The sequence below is a fragment of the Haliaeetus albicilla genome, unplaced genomic scaffold (assembly GCF_947461875.1).
Source record: "Haliaeetus albicilla unplaced genomic scaffold, bHalAlb1.1 scaffold_204, whole genome shotgun sequence".
In the NCBI taxonomy this organism is placed as follows: domain Eukaryota; kingdom Metazoa; phylum Chordata; class Aves; order Accipitriformes; family Accipitridae; genus Haliaeetus; species Haliaeetus albicilla.
Genome location: NW_027212508.1, coordinates 15001 through 20774, shown reverse-complemented (window position 1 = coordinate 20774; position 5774 = coordinate 15001).

The following is a 5774-nucleotide window of genomic DNA, read 5'->3' as shown; positions in this document are numbered from 1 at the left end:
GGTCGCGCAAAGCTGCTTTCGGCCGAGGGCGGGGGAGGAGAGCCCCTTCCCCGTCTCCTCGAGACCTGGCCGGAGGGGAGAAAAGCACAGCCCGTCAGCCATCAGCCGGACGCTCCCTTTGCCCACACCTTCCCCCTACCCCGCCGCGTTTTCTCCGGACGGGCCCCCATCCCGAGATAGCCTCTCCAAGGACACGGCCGGCCTCCGAGGGACGGCGGTCTCGCAGGCCTCTGCAGAAAGTCAGTCGGCTGCCTGACACGCGGTCCCTGCGGCCAAGGCCGACTTAGCCGAGCGTCCTCGGAGACGATGAGCTCGCGTGGCCGCCGTGCCGGCTGACCGGCCCACCCCGGGGCCGTTTCCCCCCGCTCCCGTCGCTGAAGGAGCGGGCCCCCCCACCACCACCTAAGGCCGCTGGGACCGTCCTCACCGCTCGAACGCATCCCGCCGGCGACGGAGCCGCTGACGCCCCTCTGTTAGAAGCGCGGCGCGCCTCTCCGGCAGCCCTGGCTGGGGCCCTGGAGGCCCAGGTCTCTGCCCAGGCCGAGGCACGCGGCTGCTGCTTTCCCAGGGACGGGTCCGACCGGGAGCCGAGCGCACCGCCCGTAGGCAGGCACGGGCGCAGGCCGGACGTCGAAGCGGCCGACCACCCGGGCTGTAACAGAGAAAGCGGCGTTAGCCACACCGTTACAAACCTTTCTCATTTCCATCTGCGTGCGCGCCCGCACCCCGCCAAAACAGGCCCCCGGCCCAAACGCCCACCGCCTGCTGCTGCAGCCGCTCACCCGCCCTTAGACGCGCGCGCGCGCGCGCCCCCCCTCCCCCAAACAGGGCCGCCGGCCGAACCTTCCGCCCGCTGCCGCACTCACCCACGTGCGCTCGCGCGCTCCCGAACAGGCCCCCCCCCCCCCCCCCCGCCCGGTCCGAACCACCCGCCCGCCGCCTCGCTCACACACGTGCGCTCACGCGTGCACGCGCACGCACGCACTGCCCCCCCCCCCCCAAACGAGTCCCCGCCCCAAGCCTCCCGCCCGCCACCCCACCCACTCGCACGTGCCTACACACATGCGCGCACCCCCCCGGACCCCCCCCGCAACCGGCCCCCTCAGCCCAAACCCTCCACCCGCTGCCCCGCTCACAGTCGTGCGCTCAAACGCGTGCGCGCGCGCACCCCCCCCCGCCTCCGAAACAGGCCCCCGGGCCGACACCCCCCCCCCCCCGCCCCGCGCCACGCAGTTCGCGCCGAGCCTGGCTGGCCCTGCTCCCCCCTTCCGCCACCAGGCTTGCCGCCCCGGGGATGGAAGGCGGGAGACTTTAGGACCCTGCGGCGTCCCTGCCGGCTCCGTGCCCGGGCGGCAGAGGGGAGCCCCCGGTGCCGTGCCGTCTCTAGACCCCAGCTGCCGAGTACCCTATCCTGCCGCACCCGTGGCCCCGCTCCCGCCCTCCCGCCAGCAGGTTTGCCGCTCCGGGCATGGACGGCGGGAGACTTTAGGACCCTGCGGCGTCCCTGCCGGCTCCGTGCCCGGGCGGCAGAGGGGAGCCACCCGGTGCCGTGCCGTCTCTAAACCCCAGCTGCCGAGTACCCTATCCTGCCGCACCCGTGGCCCCGCTCCCGCCTTTCTTTCTCAGTCAGCCACGCACTCGCCCTGCTGCACTCCTGCCCGCCCCCTCCGCGGGTGGAAAACTAAACGACTGGGGGGGGGGGGGACGGGACGGGACGGGACGGACGGACAGGGACGGGGGACAGAAGTAAAAAAAAAAAAAAAAACAAGTCCAACCGATCCAAACAGAAGTCTTCTCCGAAAAGACACACCATCCCCCCTCGCCAGCCTACCTCTGCGCCAGGCTCCCCGCCTTGCTCGCCAGCCGCTCTCGCCCCCCTCTTTGCTAGCCTCCTTTCCCCTCCGCTGCTGCCGCCACGACTGAGCAGCAGACCGTTAGCCGTGGCGGGAAAAAACACAGTTGCCGGGGGCCCCGTTGCCGGGCTGCAGACCGCCCCACCCAGACACCCGCCCCCCAATCCCCCCACCCCCCCCGTCTCCGGGGCGCCGGAGAGTCTGCGATCGGGTGGGGGCCGGGGGGCCGGGGGCGGCGGGGGGGGGGGGGCTGCACCTACTGGCCTGCAGGTCCGGGACTGCAGCGCGGGGAGGGAGGGGGAGCACAGCCGTGCAGGGGTGCCTGTATCTGTGTGTGCCTGCGTCGCTCTCCGTATGTGTGTGCGCGCGCCTCTGAGCGCGCGTGTGTCGCGGGGGGGGGGGGGGGGGGGGGGGAGGTGGCGGTGCCTGCAGGATCGCAGACATGTATTTTAAAGTATTTATTTTATTCAAAAAAAGTAAAACGCCAAAAAAAAAAAAAAAAAAAAAAGGCGGGGGGGGGGGAATTAAAAACAACACCCCACCCCCAAAAAAAACCTCCAAGACCGCAAAAAACAAAACCAAAAGTCGGCGAGCGCCCAGCAGCGCCGTGGACCCGAACCTGAACCTGGCAAGGGGCGACCAGTCCTGAAGGCACCCAGTGAACAGCGAACTCGCGCCGGGGAGCTGGGCAGTTTGTGCCGGGGGCTGCCGCCTCTGCCCGGTCCCCCGCCGAGAGAATGGGGGGGAGGGAGGGGGCGGCGTCGGCGGAGCGGGGGGGCTGGCTGGTGTGGTGAAGCTGGCAAGTGCCTGGCAGCCACCGGGTCGGAGTAGGTGCGTGCACGTGCATGAGAACGACGAGGGTGGAAGGAGGGGGTCAGAAAACAAAAATTCTTTGAAAAACTGTTTTTTGTTAATATTGTGTTGGTATTTCCTACCGAAATCAATAAAGGTGAAATAACTCTTGCATCAGACAGGACGTTTAAACATGCTCCCTTGTTATAGAAGTGGTTCAAACGTGGGAAGGGGAGGGGGAAAGAAATGCCGTCCAGGAGAAACCGGGACGGGGTGGCCCTTTTATCAGATTTAGCTCAAATCTCAAAAGAAAAAGAAAAAAAAAAAAACACACGGAAAAAACGAAACAAAATCAGGCGCACCTGCCCCCCCCCCCCCCCCCCCCCCAAGGAGCACCGAACGGCCGCCAGGTCTACCCGGCTCCGGAGGCCGGCGCGGCCGCCGGCGGCGCCCGGAGGACGCGGGGTGTCGCCGCCGGAGCGGCCGGTGAAAAGGGCCGCCAGGTCTACCCGGCTCCGCGGCCGGCCGCCAGGTCTACCCGGCTCCGCGGCCGGCCGCCAGGTCTACCCGGCTCCGGAGGCCGGCGCGGCCGCCGGCGGCGCCCGGAGGACGCGGGGTGTCGCCGCCGGAGCGGCCGGTGAAAAGGGCCGCCAGGTCTACCCGGCTCCGCGGCCGGCCGCCAGGTCTACCCGGCTCCGGAGGCCGGCGCGGCCGCCGGCGGCGCCCGGAGGACGCGGGGTGTCGCCGCCGGAGCGGCCGGTGAAAAGGGCCGCCAGGTCTACCCGGCTCCGCGGCCGGCCGCCAGGTCTACCCGGCTCCGGAGGCCGGCGCGGCCGCCGGCGGCGCCCGGAGGACGCGGGGTGTCGCCGCCGGAGCGGCCGGTGAAAAGGGCCGTCAGGTCTACCCGGCTCCGCGGCCGGCCGCCAGGTCTACCCGGCTCCGCGGCCGGCCGCCAGGTCTACCCGGCTCCGGAGGCCGGCGCGGCCGCCGGCGGCGCCCGGAGGACGCGGGGTGTCGCCGCCGGAGCGGCCGGTGAAAAGGGCCGCCAGGTCTACCCGGCTCCGCGGCCGGCCGCCAGGTCTACCCGGCTCCGGAGGCCGGCGCGGCCGCCGGCGGCGCCCGGAGGACGCGGGGTGTCGCCGCCGGAGCGGCCGGTGAAAAGGGCCGCCAGGTCTACCCGGCTCCGCGGCCGGCCGCCAGGTCTACCCGGCTCCGGAGGCCGGCGCGGCCGCCGGCGGCGCCCGGAGGACGCGGGGTGTCGCCGCCGGAGCGGCCGGTGAAAAGGGCCGTCAGGTCTACCCGGCTCCGCGGCCGGCCGCCAGGTCTACCCGGCTCCGCGGCCGGCCGCCAGGTCTACCCGGCTCCGGAGGCCGGCGCGGCCGCCGGCGGCGCCCGGAGGACGCGGGGTGTCGCCGCCGGAGCGGCCGGTGAAAAGGGCCGCCAGGTCTACCCGGCTCCGCGGCCGGCCGCCAGGTCTACCCGGCTCCGGAGGCCGGCGCGGCCGCCGGCGGCGCCCGGAGGACGCGGGGTGTCGCCGCCGGAGCGGCCGGTGAAAAGGGCCGCCAGGTCTACCCGGCTCCGCGGCCGGCCGCCAGGTCTACCCGGCTCCGGAGGCCGGCGCGGCCGCCGGCGGCGCCCGGAGGACGCGGGGTGTCGCCGCCGGAGCGGCCGGTGAAAAGGGCCGCCAGGTCTACCCGGCTCCGCGGCCGGCCGCCAGGTCTACCCGGCTCCGCGGCCGGCCGCCAGGTCTACCCGGCTCCGGAGGCCGGCGCGGCCGCCGGCGGCGCCCGGAGGACGCGGGGTGTCGCCGCCGGAGCGGCCGGTGAAAAGGGCTGTCAGGTCTACCCGGCTCCGGCGGGACTTAGTCGCATTTCGGGGGCTGTGAGGTAGACCTGATAGCCCCACCACTTTCTCGGAGCTGGCGAAGGGGTCGCTGTTTTTCGCTGCCTCCAGTTACGTCATCGTAAAAGTCGGTCTCATTGGCAGGTCTCCCCGGTGGGCAGGGACCGCACTCTTGGAGCCGGCCGGGGGCGGGGACGTGATCCTCCGTACTATAGGAGCTGGTGGTGACTGGTGCACGGAGCAGCGCTAGTGAGCGGCTGCAAGGCCTACGGCTCAGCCGGCGAAGTGGGGCGCTGGGCGGCCGTTGTGGTGGTGGTTTCCCTGGTGGTTCGGCTCGTTGTTTCTCCGTTCGGCCTGTTTGTCTCCCGGTGTTTTTCGAGTAAGCCAGCCGGGTGCCTGCGAGGGTCTGGCAGGCTGCGGTGGCTGTTGACCGAGTGGTGCGAGAGGTGCAAAGGTGGATTCCGCAGGGCAAAGCCCGGTGGCCGGTGGTGGCCACCGGCACTCGAACGCTGGAAGACCGGGCGGAGTCGAGCCTGCCTCGGCTTTCCCCCGGCCCCGGAGGGCCCGATGATGGCAAAGGTGAGCGCTGGGATATGCGAGGGCAGCTGCCCGTGAGCGTCCAGCCCGCCGCGGCCGCCGCCGGCTCCTGAGGGCCTGGTGATGGGCGGGCGAGGTGGCGGCACCTCGTCCTTTTTTCTCTGGCCTTAAGCTGGAGCGCGCAGAGCGGCAGCTGGATGCAGACGGCTGGGGGGTCTCGTGCGTGCCGCAGCTTCCCCCAGCCCCCGAGGGCCCGATGATGGCACAGGCGAGAGGCCGCAGCGCCTCGTCCTGTTTTTGCCGGCATGAGCCATGAGTGGGCGGCCTGTGGTGTCCGGCCTGCCCCGGCTTGCCTGGTTGCAGGAGGGCTCGGTGGAAAGGTCTGCAGCGCTGTACCGGGTTAGAGGTGGCGGCACCTCATCGCGTTTTCTCTGGTCTTAAGCCAGAGCCCATGCACGTATTGGGCAGAGCGCAAGCGGCAGCCGGTCCCGTGGCCGGCAGCCGGATGCAGACGGCTGGGGGGTTCTCGTGCATGTGCCGCAGCTTCCCCCAGCCCCCGAGGGCCCGATGATGGCACAGGCGAGAGGCCGCAGCGCCTCGTCCTGTTTTTGCCGGCATGAGCCATGAGTGGGCGGCCTGTGGTGTCCGGCCTGCCCCGGCTTGCCTGGTTGCAGGAGGGCTCGGTGGAAAGGTCTGCAGCGCTGTACCGGGTTAGAGGTGGCGGCACCTCTTCGCGTTTTCTCTGGCCAT